The sequence below is a fragment of the Crassostrea angulata genome, chromosome 10 (assembly GCF_025612915.1).
Source record: "Crassostrea angulata isolate pt1a10 chromosome 10, ASM2561291v2, whole genome shotgun sequence".
NCBI lineage: Eukaryota > Metazoa > Mollusca > Bivalvia > Ostreida > Ostreidae > Magallana > Magallana angulata.
In genome coordinates, this window is record NC_069120.1 from 36,560,328 (window position 1) to 36,577,160 (window position 16,833).

Below are 16,833 nucleotides of genomic sequence, written 5' to 3' on the forward strand. Positions count from 1 at the left end.
AACTCATTTGCCCTGGAACCTCTTGTAGTATGTGATTAAAAAGGTCAGTCATTTCGTCCACAGGAACTTGTTCTTTAAGTTATCTGTACAGGATCTTTTGCCAGAATCACGTAAAAAGAAGGTTGGTTTTTGTAATTTGTATTTCATCCGAACATTTGAACTTGGTTTACACCTACGCCATGGACATTGCCGCGTTCATTTACATGGTTTCGTTAAATTTTTATCAACCAATGCATGACGATAGCCTCTAAATTTGTCATGAACACGGCATTTGTTTCTTTGTCTAGCTATGTAAATTTCAATGAATCGAATTTTCATTTTACTCTATAAAAAATTCAAATTTTAATTTCAGATTATTCAACTATGCGCCTTTCGCAAAACTATAAAACCCAGTGTACTTGCTTAACGATAGTTTCACTGCAATTAAGTAAAACGTATTCCTTTAGATCAGCTATCAGATGAGACCAAACTGAATCGAAATACTTGATAACCGTTACCCATTTTGGCATCAAACAACCACGATACAGTCTATAGTGCAAATCCGTTTGCAGCCGATCTGATATTGGAAGAGTCCTCTTTTACTTGGTCTACCAGAAGCAAGTTATAGTCGCAAATTAGCCGTTATCGCTCCAACTGGGAGAGAACAGGGCAAATTTGGTGTGATTGCACTATAGATTTGGATGAAAAAGTATTTTCTGTTCAGGGTCTAGATTTCTCTTTATTACTTATTGCTGAAAACAGGATGTGATTTTAAACAACCTCAATATCCTTTACTTGCACTTTTAAATAAAAAAAATGTTTCATTCTCTTATATCTACTTATTTAATTCTTAAAAAAGGAAATATGGAGTTATTACAACTAAATGAATTGATAACAGAAAATTAAAAACACAATGAAGCTTAAATAGCATATTAGAGATTAAAAGAATAGACGAAGACGTTATTGTTTTCAAAAGATAATTTTTGTATTTAATAACAACACCTATAAATTATTGAGAAAAAACATAAAATCTTTTTCAGTTCAATTAATTTAATCTGGCTGTCCTTTTAAAGAGAATTTAGTTCGTGAAATAAATCTAATGACAACTTGCTAATACCTCTCTCTCTCTCTCTCTCTCTCTCTCTCTCTCTCTCTCTCTCTCTCTCATACACACACATATTCATCGACTGTCATCTGTTATATTGTGGATATTTAAATGCATTGAAAAGACACGCTGCTATTGATTTCATTATCAGGAAGGATAACTCGTGCGGGATTTTTTATATTATGATTTATGTTAAAAATGGATAGACATTATATATTTTTTAAATTAATTTTTACATGCTATAAATGCCACTGAGATATAGTTTTTCTGATGAATTTTATTTTTAGAACATGGTGCAATAATTTTCTGGCTAAATATTCTATATTCGTATGGCATAGCCTGAATTATCTTCGTTTATATTTATAAATAATGATATGTTACCTTAAATGATATTTATTATCTTTTTTTTTCATGTTTGTATTTATTTCGTTGTCCTAGATATACTTTAATTCTTTTAATAATGTAATATTTCACGCAAAATATTTAACATAAATAAACAAATAGAAATTATAATTTTTTTTATTTTTCATTTTCATGTACATTATGATACATGAACTTAAAGAATAAAGGAAAGCATTATTATGATTGAATGTAAAATATTCTGCTACAATAAATGAATTCGCTTTCCTTTCACGAAATTTGACTCCGCTTACAAACACCATGCACAAAAAATGCTTGCTAAACTGAAATCCTTTTCTCCAGATTTAAAGTGTTTTTAAGACTGTAAGTATTCAATTGGTAAAACATTAATAATTTTATTCCAACCCCCCCCCCCCCCAAACAAAGTCTAAGAACTCAATGGATGACTAACCAGGGCCTATGTCTCTTGTGTTTGGATAATTAGCAAGAACTCGCACTTCTTTAAACAGTATCAGCACATTTTTCTATCTAACTATACACATAAATCAAAGTCTCTCTCTCTCTCTCTCTCTCTCTCTCTCTCTGTTATGTTTATCCTTGTTTATGACATTCACATTAAAAAAAAACAATAATCATTTAAAGTAAATTTCGTCAAATTTGAAAAGCGTTTACCATTGTAAAGTAATTAGTCTACAATGATGAGTTTTAAACAAAAAGTAAATATGTTATAATGTTGCCTTTATCCTGATTTCTGAAAACTATGTTTGATCATCATAATTTATGCATCTTTTTTTGTTTCAATGTTGCTTTCAGTAGGTTGTGTCTTTTATCTTTAACCGGGTGTTGAGTATCAAAAATGCTACAAATGACAGCAAGTTTTCTCGATGTTTGTCTTCTATTTAAAAAGTTTGTGACATTTCTTTTTCACACCTAGAGCCAAAATAATTGCACCTGTAGCTTGAGAAAATAAAATCCAAAAAAGGGAGCGTCTGTTTGGCGAAAAAAAATCTTGATTCTTCCATCTTAATTTTTTTAACACATTAACGTTGAAACATTATACAAAATTGCTCGTCATATTTTTGCACTTTATAAACATAATCTTATGTAATTAAATAATCATGAAGTCTCTTAATTTTTTTTTTCAAAACTATTATCTAAATATAGATGTAGACATCCCGATTGCCTGAACGAAAAGTAAGATTAATGTTAGATTATTGCTGTCATTTTGTCCACTGGCTACAAGGCAAAGAATTTACACTGCCAAATGGCAAAGCGAAACAAGAAAAACAAAGATTGGACAATCACATCAATGTGAAATCTGACAATCTTAATCCCCTACTACCATTAGAAAGCGAACAGTTGAAGGCAAAAAATGACCCGCTGACCAAGATGATAAATATACACCTGGTTTGATTAAAGAGCTTTTTTGTCTTTCAAGATATTTTATGTCATATCTGGGTAGAGGCTATTCATTTTTAAATTTTTTTGTTTTCAATGCGAAAGTTTCCTTGTGGTAGAATGGAGATGGCTACCACCAACCCAGTGATTATTGATCAAAATGGCAAAGTTATTCGGCGTTCAAATCATATTATAGTATCCATATTAGTTCTCATTAGCTTGGAAATTGCATCACATGCGTCAATTCAGTTGTTCCGTTCTTTTTAAAGTGAACACAAACTTACAAAATCAGGATTTTTTTTTTCTTTTACATTTTTACTTGAAGAGGTCATGATCGTTTCCGTATTTTAGGATCAAAACTTGAGACCAATTAACCGGTTAGACCAACATCATCCTCTGTTCTGCATGTGCATTGATTGAGTTCAGCACTGAATTACCATCTTAAAACTTTGTATTAGCTTTTATGACTAAAAATAAACCGACGATGCAAAAGATGAATTGAGAATGTTCATAGCTTTCCTTAGCAACATGTAACAGTTTTGTTTGACTCACTGAAATCCAAACTTTATTTTTCATTTCACCACGCCACGACCTTGTAATAACCCTCTTCGAAATATCTATCAAAGGGAACGTGTATGCTACTATTTATTTTTCAAATAAAAACAGATTCTTTCTAGCTAGTCTTCCAGTGTTGAATATGGAACACTTTTACACTTTATTTTTTAAATTTTCGTTCTCTTACCATGTAATAAAGAAGTTGTCCAACTATTTTCTTGGATTTCTGAGTGTGATTTACAACTTAAAGGAAATAAAAGACTGGCTATCAAAAATAAAATGAGACAGAGTTATATAAATCAGAGGTTTTATTTTTTGAAATAAAGCTACAATTTCTTTGACACTGTGTATGATTTTCCTGAGCATGGCGTTAATGGGCTTCGAGCATGGGTCCAGTTACATGAAATTAAAAACAAATAGACATGTTTATAGTTTTGCTCCCCCAATAAAGCTTTCTAGACTACTATTTTACATCATAAATATAACATTCGGATACTGCATTTATGCTCTATATACTTCTGTCAAACTTTGGACGATGTTCTCAACTGACATTGTAATATAAAATAGTTGTATTTTAAAATGAATGAATGCACTGTAAGAAATTGCACAAAATTTCACCCGAGGGTTTAAAAAAATTATCATATTCAAACTTTTGACCGTGTTGTTTCGCTTCTCAAACAGGATGGGTGTATAATAAAACATAATTTTTCTTTGATAAATATTTTAGTTATCATATATAGTTTTTTTTACCCGACGAGCAGCTAAAAGGTTTTCATCGTGGATTTCAAAGCCTTGGTCCATCAAACATATTTGTGCCTGATACCATGTGAAGAGTCCCATGACCTCTCAGCCCGTTCAACTGAAATAAATAATGTTTCCGTTTAATGATTACATTTCTTCAAAGATTTAAATTAAGGCTATTTCAAGAAAGAAAAAAATATATTCATATTGGTTCCTGCAAAGAATAAATAAATTTGGAGGAAGATTTTATTCATTGGGTTTTTCAAAGAAGATGAATTAAAAAAAAAAAAGTTTTAAAAAATTTGGTTAGTATTGAGGTAGCAATCAGAGATGAGAGAAAGTCAGTGAAAGAAGTTGACCTCAGGAAGTCAGAGGAACAAGGTAGGGGATTAGCTTCTAATGGGTCTGGCCTTTGGTTATTGTCTTAATGGGCTTCTGTTTATTGGGTCCAATGACGGTGCCAAGTTTATGACAAATTTCATCATTAAACAATCACCTCTTATGCTTTGGTCACCACTATTTCTTGCACATGGAAGTTATTTTCTCATTTGTCAGTAGCCACAGTGCAAACCAGCACCACGGCACAAGTCATTCGTGGTTTGGCTGGGCTCCCCATGTTGAAAAATGATCCATGGCGAGCTATGTCGCTACTTAAAGGTCGACGGCGGAAAACATTCACACTTGCAATGATATTTTCATTCATTTCTACTGGATGGGTCAACGTTTAGATAGTGTTGTATTTTACAGGGTAAGTAACATCTCTAGATATATTTTCGTTGCTGATGCGTTTTCTTTTTTTATTTAACTTTGTCGTATTCTGTTTTACATGCGGCCTCTATGCAAGCTAAAAATAGCCCTTGTATAAGTATATGATTCTAAGTTTAAAAACCGCACCTACTTTATTTTATATATTTAAATATGTTTATATGAAATTAATGCGGTTACCCCCACCCACCTACAAAGGCAATTAAGTTTTGTTTCAGCAGACAGTGACGTAGCTAAAATGCTTGCCATATTCCATTCAAAATATATGTTTCGTTCAGTGGCATTTTCTGACTCGATCAATAAAAAGTACCCATGTGGAAAAAAATCAGGTTATTGGGCGCTGGGCACAGCATCGATGTGCGCAGAAATCAAGTTCCTATCTGTAAATATATTTTCATGACTCAGTAATCTAACGAAGGAAAGTACACTCTGTCCTATTTCTGAAATATTCAATACATAAAGTGCAAATGAATTTTTTTGTATGCAAATAATATAAATGATATTATCACTTTTTTATGTTTCAAATTTGTCTTATCTACCATTGAAGATTATAAAATTTTGAGGTTGTTAAAATAAAGTTTTAAGTAAGTAAAATAAAATGAAATTCTTTATCGCATTTAATACTACCCGAAAGAATTCAAGTTTCTTAATTCAATGGGAAAAGATGATACGCTTCAACAACATCTCACATTTAAATTCCGGAGACATCAAGTATTGAGGCGAGGTGTAACTTGATACTGAGGTCATGTGACCATCATGGCCGCCGAAATAACCAAAATAAACCATTTTCACACTTAATATTGTGATTCAATTTTTGTAAAACTAACCAAAATCAAACGAATGTGATTGCATTTTCATGTTCGCAATTCATAAAACAATATTTCTTCTCTTTGTCTTGGTGTTTTCATATTGATTAAAATCACCAAATCGACCAAAAGGTCGATAATTTAATTTCAAAAACATGAAAAATGAAGTTTATTAGAGCACATTTAAGGAGCAACTTTTAAGCTATATCTCAATCATCAATCGTTACTGAGAGGCAATTGTCACGACCTAAGTTTAAGTTTACATTTAGCATAATGCACGTGGGTTTGATATACCTACCATGTTTGTTTTTGGCAAGGTAAGTGCAATATTCAGAGCTAAGGTATAAAGATATGTAAATGTTATATCAAAATTTTTAATTCTCCACATACACCTTAGCGACAACGGTTTGGGTCTTATCTTAGCATTTCAAACAAAAGTTATCTTTAAAAGCGATATTTACATGCTGGTGATAAGCGGTCAATGTTGTATCATTTACCAAATTATCTTCACGAACTTTTGTTAATATTCCAGATCTAAATAATAAATTACCTCACCTCTGTGGTAAAGTTAATGAAATCTCATTTCATCAGCCACTATACTGCTGTGTTTCATTCTTTTTATTTAGTTTTTATTTCACTCATAAAATCCCGTAAGATGACAAAATAAAAATTGTCTTACAAAAAACCCACTTTATTTCAAGTCTATCGCACCTTTCAAAGGGTCTCAAAAATGTTACTTTGTCCCAGCGGGTTTTTTGCCCCGTCTGAGGGATTAGCGCATACAATGAAGCTAACGAAGGGGTGGGATTAGGGGTAACATGTAAACGGTGTCCTTTCTTTGATTAAATATATGTCATACCAGATCATTAATGCGTTTACATAACTGGAGCAGTTTTGTTTGCTCAAGTTTTAAAATACGGTAGCAAGCAAATTTTAAAATTTGTGTGTGTTCGTTTTGGGGTAAATCTTTCAAGGCAAGCTTGTTCAAATTGTTCAGCTTTTCTTTTTTTTTTTATAAAGTATTTAAAATTCCACTTTCTCTCTTACGTAAAAACTAATTGAACTTCGAAATGCGTGATAATTTATCTGTTTAAATAGAAAGATGTCTTCAGATGATACTCCAAAGTTACACAATATCATAAATTACTATCAATTTTTCATTTGAATTCCACTTAATCCATTAAATTGCACATGGATTAACCTCGGCAAATATTTCTTCATATTATCGATATTTATGCATGTTCTTTAACCTTTCCATTCCCTTTGAGTTATAGATTTTTACCCCTTTGAGAGCTATAGATATTGTTCATTTCAAGACCATTATTATTCTTTATAACTTGAAAGTTTTTGTACGCGTAAGTCTCGTATGTTATGTATTAATATTTTTTTTCTCGTTTTATTTGCACGAGTTTTATGTTTAAGACTCATAATGTGAATGGCAGATACAACAGGTCGAATGAAATCGATGGAATTCGGATCGTAAATCAGTTATTCTTGACAATAATTGGCGCAGCAAATCATTTGTACTTTATTGACAAAATCAACAACGTATTCTAAATGTCCAATTTACTCTGTTATAAAGCTTTTCGTTTCGTCAAATTATTCAATAGATTATTTTTCCTGTTACCGTATTTGGATTTATAATTATTTTGTAACTCTAGGAATATTACTGTAATCACAGGCGATTCTCATATCTTTATTATTTTTTTTTTGCAGATTATTTTTTACGTTCTTTTTTATAAGTGAATGTTTTCAGACAAACCTTTAAATGACATATTTTATGATAATATAGAATTATAAAATAAACCTTATTATTATTCTGTTATAATGATTTCGGAAAAACATTTTGATTTTAATAATGAAAATATTTTCAAAATTGAGAACAATTAAATTTTTATGAATTAATTCCATTTTACAATTTTAAAATCTTTTTTCAAAAATTTGAAAATTTCTAATACTTATAATAATAATGCATAATCAAATCTATTTTAATAAAAAATGTTAAAAAATGGCGTTATATTTCTATAAATCATAGATTACAGTATTCTCATTTGGAGCTGATTTTGTCTTATTTATCCTGAACAAATATGCAAAATATTTATTTTTTGAAATACACACAGGTCAGTATTTTAGTAAACAAATTGTATATAAAAATTGTATCTGTAATTACCAGTTGGAATATTTTCATTTTCTTTTCCTTTTCTATTTGACGACATTGAAAAAAAAATTCAGTCTGTTATCAACAGGTGTTTCTGCTATTTATTTTCTATTATTAAAGGTGAAAATTTACAAACAATTACACGAAGAAAACTAGGTCTTCGGGTCCTGGATTAGCGTCGCCCTAATTGCAATTGGTTCGTCTATCGCGCCCCGCTAAGGTCGAGGACTGTTGTGATAAATTTTAACCGGAAGAATTTACGGTATTTTTTTTCTTTCTCTCTCACCTTTTATCGTTCCATCACGTTGCAACGTCTTCTTAAAATTCAATTTAATTAATCGTTAGAAATTTATTTAAATATTTACTTTTATTTTAATAATCATTTTCAGTTTTAAGTAAGTTATAAAATAAATTAAAAGAAAGAAAGCAAAAATATTGAAAATATTAAAAATTTACTCGTTTTAAGCGTCAATTGTGTATTAAAATATTGTGTATTTGACATCTCATTGTGGTTTGAAAAATATTGGATAATTAATGAAACACCAACTACTGTTCAAATAAATCTGAAAACACTTGAGAGCGCCGGTCGCAATTATTGATTTATTCTTGCTGAAGTTTCTAACTTTTCAAGATGGCGTCTGGGTGCTAAAAACACTCTCCGCTTATAGCGTACTAAGAAGAAAATGGCTTTAGCTAATACAACAAAATTACGAAAAAAGATGAATTAAATTATTTTCAAATTTTTACGATAATGAGAAAGAAATTACGATTATTATTTTCCGAGATATTGCTAATTTTGGAAATGAGAAAAGGGATTATAAATGTTACGGGTAATAATTGAAAGAAAATTATTATCCCTGTATTTTACAAAAATCCGGGATTTTTTCATGACCGGATAGAATTATTCATTATATATAGTTTGACCTTTTTTATTTTTGCAAAGAGGAAATGAACCCTCACTTTTGAATTTTTCTATGTTTGCGTTTGTAATTGCTATTTTGATGAATAAATGGTTCGTCTCTTACTCTATATCTCTACCTTTGATTCTACTTTTAACGCTGAACTAATAGCTGAGTAAATTAAATTAATACACAATTAATACAGTAAACGAAAATTGCAACATTTGGAACATATTCAGAGCAAAATTCGAGGTTCTATAAGAATGCAAATAACTTTCTTGTTTTTGTTCGTAACATTTCTCAATATATTCAAGTCACATAGGTCTGTGTTTCATACATAAATATGCAAATGATTAATGAATGTCTATATGTATAAAAACAAAAATTAAGTTTATCTTCTTTCTGTAATAAAAGTAAACACAAAATCGAGATGTCGATCATCTATTCTTTGTTATGAATTTGAAATTTTAAACTTAACCATGACAAAAGCATCTTTTCCAACCACTTAAAAACTAGCATTTTATTTTTCGTTTAACTTACCCTATATAAATATTATTTCCGTCCAATTTTATTTCGTCGAAGGGCACAATATTACAGCCCAAAACAAGACTTTTGTAGACTCTCTATGGCGCAAAACTAACGAGAGATCGGGCCTCCCTACAATGTCATTCGATTCAAAATGGCGGTCTAAGGATTAAAGGGGATCTGAAACTCCGCTGCGCGAACAAAACCAAGTTTGAAGCACAAAACTGGAGTCTTAATGGATTTAGCTCAATTAGCATGATATAACTCCAATGCACGGGACTTTGAAAAAAAGGGTAACTAGTATCATGCCAGACCTATATCTTGCGTATGATCAAAAATTGCTATTGGTTCGTCTTTAAGCCCGGGATAAAGACTTCAGACAACCGTCCTTAAGGCCGAACAAATACTATATTACGACTATTCAACAGCTTCTGAAGGTCTCTGTAAGATATGGGATTTAAGACAGAAGATTTTTTTTTCTTTTTTTGGTGTTAGAAAAAACATGGCGATTTAATAAGCAGACATACTTATAGCAATTGAATCGTCTGTTTTCATGGCCAGAGATTTAAAAAGCGGGAAAAGCAACGGTTATCTATAGCCGGTGGATAATAGATTCTAATTGAATCACACCGCGGGGTAAACAGAACAGCGCCGACTCGCGAAATACCCCCTCGTATGGCCCGAATTTCGGTATCGTTGGCGAAGACGCAGACGACTGCCAAAGGTCACGCGGACACGTTCAGATAGAGTTTTACATGTGGAAGGGGAAAGAGGAGACGAGTTTTAATCCAAGAGAAAACAATTTCTAGATAAAACTTTTATGAAACTTTTAAATGAAACACGACCGATTCTCTGCATAGATACCTTCAAGCGAGAACAGCCATAGGGCGAAATTTCTGAAATGTTCTGAGTATAGACCAACAAGGGTTTTTTTTTGTATGAACTTGAAAGCAAACACGAAAAGGATGCCTTTTAGAAACTTTCCACTTTAATTACACTCAAATGGTGTTGACATGCTTATTTTCGGAATTTTTTTTTATAATGTGGACCTGAATAGTTTTTCATAAAAATCAAATTTATGATTTAAAAAATATTTTAAACTTAATGCACTTGAAGCTATTTATGATGTGAAAGAATATATTCGGGTTTTTTTTTTAATATGTTCCAGGGAGTAAATACAATTATCTGATTTATGAAAATCGTACAAAGAATAAGAACTTGAAAAGTGGCAACCATTAATTACAGATTTTGAGATATCCGAAATTTAATCCTACTGTTATACAAGACTCTGTCAACAAGGGAAGAATACGCGCATTTACAGGGGCAGAAGTTACCATTCATCTCTATGATTATGTGTCTTATTCCATTTCAATCCATTTTGTTTATTGCTCAATATATGGGGGTGGTGGCCCGAGTGTATATTGTAAGACTCAATGTTTCTTTATTTACCCTGCTCCAATATATCTTGTCGACTTAATCGAAACTATATGCTTCTTCTTTTTTTATCTCTCTCTCTCTCTCTCTCATTTTTCTTCATTAAAATCATTATTTTTTATACGTACAAATTCCAATGCTCTCAGTAAATAAAAATTCTAATTAAATCATAAAAAAACATTTTTGACGAGATAAAAAAATTAACTAAGAAGCTGTTAGAATTAAATCATGTTACTGGAGAAAATGGCACTTTATCCCCGAAGTGACAGCTTTTAAGAAACCCCTTTTTATAGTTAACGCCTAAAATTATTGGTAATCCTAAAGACGCAGATTGACAGAATTTTTTTTTCTTCTAAAGTAACAGGTATTTTACCCACTTGACGCTAAGTGAGTCGGAGGGCTACGAAATCGATGGCTAATTAGGAATGATATTGTTTGATGGCGCAGACTTTCGCGCCCAAAATCCGCAATCGGATGCATATGGCAAACCTTTTTAGCGACAACAGCGAAACAGCGGGAGTTTACACATATTATCGTAATAATTCGCAGTGTTTATTTATTTGTAAAAAACACAGGAAAACGCGATTTTGAGATAATCTAGAAAAATAAAACAAACCTTGCGCGGAAATGTAAACTTGTTCTGTTTAGTTATTTTAAGTTAAAAAAGTCGACCAAAGCTAGCCACCTCACTGTGTGTGCAGAGACATTTGTTTATCTTCCAAAGCCCCATGGATATTTCCTTTCTTTCTGCACTTGATGAACGCTGGATATATAAATAAAAATATTACAATTTCACGTTTTGAAATGACAGTTAGGAGCAGTTTTTCTTGCACATTTTTATGCAATAAAAGAAATATGCTTCGTTTACTAGGACAAGGAGAGAGAGAGAGAGAGAGAGAGAGAGAGAGAGAGAGAGAGAGAGAGAGAGAGAGAGAGAGAGAGAGAGAGATTACATCTACATACATTCAGTCTCAATAATGCATGGTCAATTTGATATCAATTCTTAAAGATTATGCAGTCTGCAACTATGTATTAAAAACTTGTTTTCTTTCTCTCTCACCGCTTCAAAAAGAAATATATATACGGACAATCGTTGCTTCTCTGCATAAAATAATAATATTATAAAATCTTTTTCTTTTACTTTACGTGTGCACGTGCATATTTTTTTTTAATAAAAAGGGGGGGTGGGTGGTTATATAAATGTGCATCGGTGTATCATATCAAACTATCATAAAATGTGTTTCATGGTGATTCTGTATTTTCGATTTACAGAAGGCTGTTCAACTCGGTACAACAATTAAGAATGATATTTCCCACTTTAATTCTGTCCATTTTTTTAATATCAGGCAATGATTCCGACATCAGCGGCATGCAATTGAATTCGTCGGTCGGCCCTCGGGCGATTTTCAGAGTTCCAGTGCGGAAAGCCTATAACGCCATCCTTCTCTTCTCTCCGGTAAATATATGTATTTGTCCCCTATGACTCCCTGGTAGCTTTCAGGGAACAGTTATGTTCCTTTATCAGGGCAATCCACATTGAACCCAATGTACCTCCCTTGCATGGGTGGTGGGTTTTTTTATGCCAAGGCCATATTTTTGTCCTAGCGGCCGAGAAGTAACCATATCAGATGTGTTTGCAGAGCATCCTAAACCACAGGGGTATATGCCCGGTTTTCGTTGTGTTTTGGTTACTTTGAAGACACCACTAGGGGGAAATTTGTGAAATAGTATATTTTTATTGCCCAATGATAATGGTCGTAAATAAAACAAATGCGGACAAATAATAGACCCAATCTTTGAATAACCCTCTTCAGAACTCTTATGCGTAGTAGATTTAGTGTGTTTTCTACGTTTCTGAAAAAAGTATTTATTCATCGTAAATATTATTTTCCAGCTTAAAAACACCCCTTATATATTCTCTAGTAACACCTAAAATGTAAAATACAGAGTGTATAAAATATTTATAAACTGACAACCCAAGTTTTTTCCGAATAGTACCTTTCAACAACTATAGGTACACTAAGTCGATTTTAAATTTAACTTTGTGTTCGTCAATTTGATCAAAGAGTGAATTCAATATCTGATGAATATCTTCAATGCAATTTAGATATTTCTATGTGCTTTCTAATTTTATAGAAATGAGAATAGTATTTTAAATTTAGAGAGAGAGAGAGAGAGAGAGAGAGAGAGAGAGAGAGAGAGAGAGAGAATACTAGGGAAAAATGAAAAATGTCAAAAAGCACATGTTATATTCATGATCATATTCGAAAGTATTTTTGAGAATCGAACCACAAGAGCGAATGAATGCAATTTCCTCTGTGTTTCTTTTTCTGATTATTCTCTTTTTTTAATCATATAGAGAAGCTTCAAGATATGTTTTACTTATCTTTTTCTATAATCTGATTTCCAACCAAAACATATATGGAACTAGCTCGCTTTACGACCGCCATGAAATTGTATTACTAATTATCATATCGTCATTGTCGAAAAGGCACATCGGTTTACCGAGACACATAAATGCCAATCCTTTATCGCCTTCGAGGAATTATGAACATAAATATAAAAGATATCCCTTCAAAGACTGGACTTTTATACATATTTCATGATATTTCTTTTAGATTTTTTGGATATATTTTTCGACTGTCTCCTCACTGAAGGCGTCTGTCAGCTTCCATTTACTTTTTTTCAGTCCATGATTATGGATATTGTAATTTCTAAAGGAAACAGTAGCGTCAGATTCCGAATAAATTTGACTTTCATTTACCTGAGAGGCTATGTTTTAAATGCAAGAGAAAAATGACATTTCTCTCGGGCAGGAAACGGATTCAACGGGAACTGCTTCCTTGACAGTATAATTTTGTTGTTCTGCATTGCAAACAACTTGTTTTAATATTAATGGAGAATGCCTTAGTGCCTAGAAAATATTAGAAAAAAAACTAACCTCAATTGGGCATTTAAAAAAAGTGTGGGTTTTGCTTTAATGCTTCTTTTTAAGGTTCTTGTTCTGGTGTATATTAAATAATAAATAGATGGTTATCAGTAATTAAAAAGAAGAAAACTTTTTAATGCAAATTTAGAGTATTTAGTCAAAAACCCCTATGCTCTTGAAATGAATATGTACATGTATATACATAGAAAATGATTAAGACATTTGGCTAGTGTTGCAATTACAACCCCCCCCCCCCCCCCCATCCCAGTTTAAAATTCTAACTTCGAAGTCATGCTGTCAGTGGCATTGTAAAGCGCGGAGTTAAAGTTTCTGATCAAGATCAAATGACTTCTGGAAAACAATGGTAACAAATACAAAATCATTTCAACTGTGTAATTGTCCCAACCCAGTCAACCATCTTTTTTAACCAGTCAGCGTACGTACAATGTAAGCCATTCATTGGCTTGAGAGAAAAAAAGCCCTCCCATAATGACCAAGTACTAAAAGTTCATGTCATATAAATTCTGATTTTTTTTCTCAATGATCAAATACCATGGATCCAATATAAAAACTACCATCTCATCCCCCCCCCCCCGAAAAGCAAAAATTCTTCATTAATTTCAGAGTATCACTTTTGCCTTTACAGTTGATAAAATCTGAGAAAGATTTGAGCATCACTGACTTGTCAATTTATATTTGTTTTTCATACAGTTGTCACGCTTGGCTATGTGACATGGTTCAGCAGTGCACATAGCCACATACTTCCCTCAAGTATTTTGGTCTATCCTGGATGACGTTGCCTAGCTTTTGCCACTTTTCAAAGGCGTTTTTTATTATTAAATCGTTGGGCCATTGCTTGCACGTAATCGTTAAAATTGACCCCCCTAAATATCCATGGACTTAGATGAGAAGAGAAAACTTACGGATATTTATTAATATTGATGTTTTACTGTTGAAGAGTATACTCCTCAACTAGTTAGCCATGAGTGTCTATCGTGCTATAACATCTAATGAATCTAGAGCATTGGTACGTATTTGTTTTATTTATATTCTTTAAAAAAGGATTTTGACTTTCACGTTTAAATACATTTATTTTCACTCAACTGAAAAAAGACTGGTTTTTTGGAAACCAAAGGTCTTGATTAGTGAGTTGGTTTTCTCTGTTTCGCCAAATGCCACTCAAGAAGATAGAAATTGATCGAACGATAAAACGACAGTAAATGGTTTATAACCCGGTAATAATCTTTTTACAACTGCAAGGTGATGGAATGGTCGGCAAAATCACCAGACGTTTGACAGGTGGAAGAATACAGTATCCTAAATACTAACAGTCGGCAAGAAACAAAAAAAAAATCCAACAAATATCGCGAAAAAAAACCCTCCGGTTTGACGAAAATTAATGGTAGCGGACAACGCTGGAGAAAGAAGCCGTAATAAAGCAAATACTTGATTTTGAAAATTAAATTATGCGTTGAGAGACTAGGATGCGTCGTCTTCTGGTTTCTGTCATGGATCAATAAGTCTTCTTCGTTACCATGTATGGTAACGTTATTTAACTACGTGTGAAAATAAAAGACAACATATACAAACAAACCAAACAAAAATGCTCTTTTTTAAAAACATAGTTTCCTTTTCATCCATTGATATGGTCTGCGAACTGTTTTCTCGTTACATGACCTTTACCATTGGTTTTCAATGCAGGGGCCCGTTCCTTTTTGTTTTCAAACATTTTTGTGCCATTAATATTGATAGATTTAAATGATATAAAAACCTCCAACATTTGTCTTCATTGTAATAGAAGTTGCTGCCACAATAAGCTTTTTAGCCATTTATACGATTTCCAATGCCACATTTACTCTTTTTTTTTGCAGCAATTAATCGATACGTAATGGTAAAAAAAAAGAATGTTGTTCAGATCCGACCAGTACTCACAATTCCAGAACATAATAAACCATTGCAAGACTCCAAATGATATTTCCTGATTTAGTGTTGATCCCTAGAGGTGATAAACGCCCCAATGTCTTGGATGCATGTTAGCTTACGGAACACACGGACCAAAAGCCAGCGTTCAACCCGGTGCATTATTTAGCCATATTGTTGTTTATTATCTTTAATTAAGATTTTTGTGGCTTTTATGTTGCCACGTTGTTGGTAGACTGATTTTCCACTTACATCATACCACGAAAAAAGCAGGGGAAAAAATGTCAGTTCTAATTTGGACTTTCGATTGCCATCATGTTCTCCGAAAGATTAATTTTCATGGTACATTTGCTGGTGCACCATCTTCGATCTTCTGCTCAAATTCACGGTATAAAGTGCACGGTTGATACAAAGTACCAATATGAACTAGGGTTAACGTTTTATTTATATTTCATTTGTACTTGAAAAACGGTGTAAAAACAAAAGGGCACCCAGAGACTGTCCCTGACGCCCTACACTGTAGGTGATATGGCAACGCGCCTTTCTACTTAGTTACTCTTTAGAGGCCCCTTTTCATCTTCAACCCAATCTACGGAATAAATGTCTTTCATAACGTTCGTTGTTGCCCATTGATTTTCGCTGACTCTTTCGTACGGGAATGTGTCCATCATGTTTGGTTTCCTTTCCTAGTACAGTTTTTATGACGTTTTTATGTCATTTTCACTCAGGCTTGACTGTGGGTATTTTGTCAATATTACTACAATTTTGAAGTTCTGATCTGATTTTGTTTCTTTTCATAGAGTTTGCTTTGATAGAGGCATAATTGAGTCTCGTTTATTAGCAATATTTTCCGGAAAGTTGACTTTCATAAGTTTCCCCCACTCGTCAGTGCAGGTCTGTCACTGGTTGCTTACTTGGACTGGCATTCTAGAGCTCTTTGTGTTATCGGTAGGTAGAATCTGCTACGAGAATATAGAACACTAGCGGAGTCTTCTTATCGACAGCGTCATGAGCACTACGTCATTTCCGGCCAATTACAATATTCTAGTTTTTTTCGCTCTGAATCTTCTGCCAATAACTCAATTTTCTCTTAACGGCTCATAATTTCTTCTAAATATGGTACTTTGGTCCAATATGAATGAGAATAATGAGATATCCTGGAGTAATACCATAAAAACAAAGTTTCTTTTAAGGCAAAGAAATCCTCCTGAAGTGTTTTTACAAGCTTATCTTACTCTGCTAGCCGATGATAATTTATA

At 32.6% G+C, this 16,833-nt stretch overlaps 1 long non-coding RNA gene across 1 annotated transcript; it reads right to left on the reverse strand.

The window, feature by feature from the left end:
- Window positions 1–3,687: 3,687 nt before the first annotated feature.
- Window positions 3,688–9,785, reverse strand: LOC128166696 (uncharacterized). The gene is made up of 2 exons (XR_008241169.1): window positions 9,307–9,785; window positions 3,688–4,256 (listed from the first exon to the last, which is right to left on the reverse strand). It is a non-coding gene; the product is annotated as an uncharacterized LOC128166696 (long non-coding RNA).
- Window positions 9,786–16,833: the final 7,048 nt, after the last annotated feature.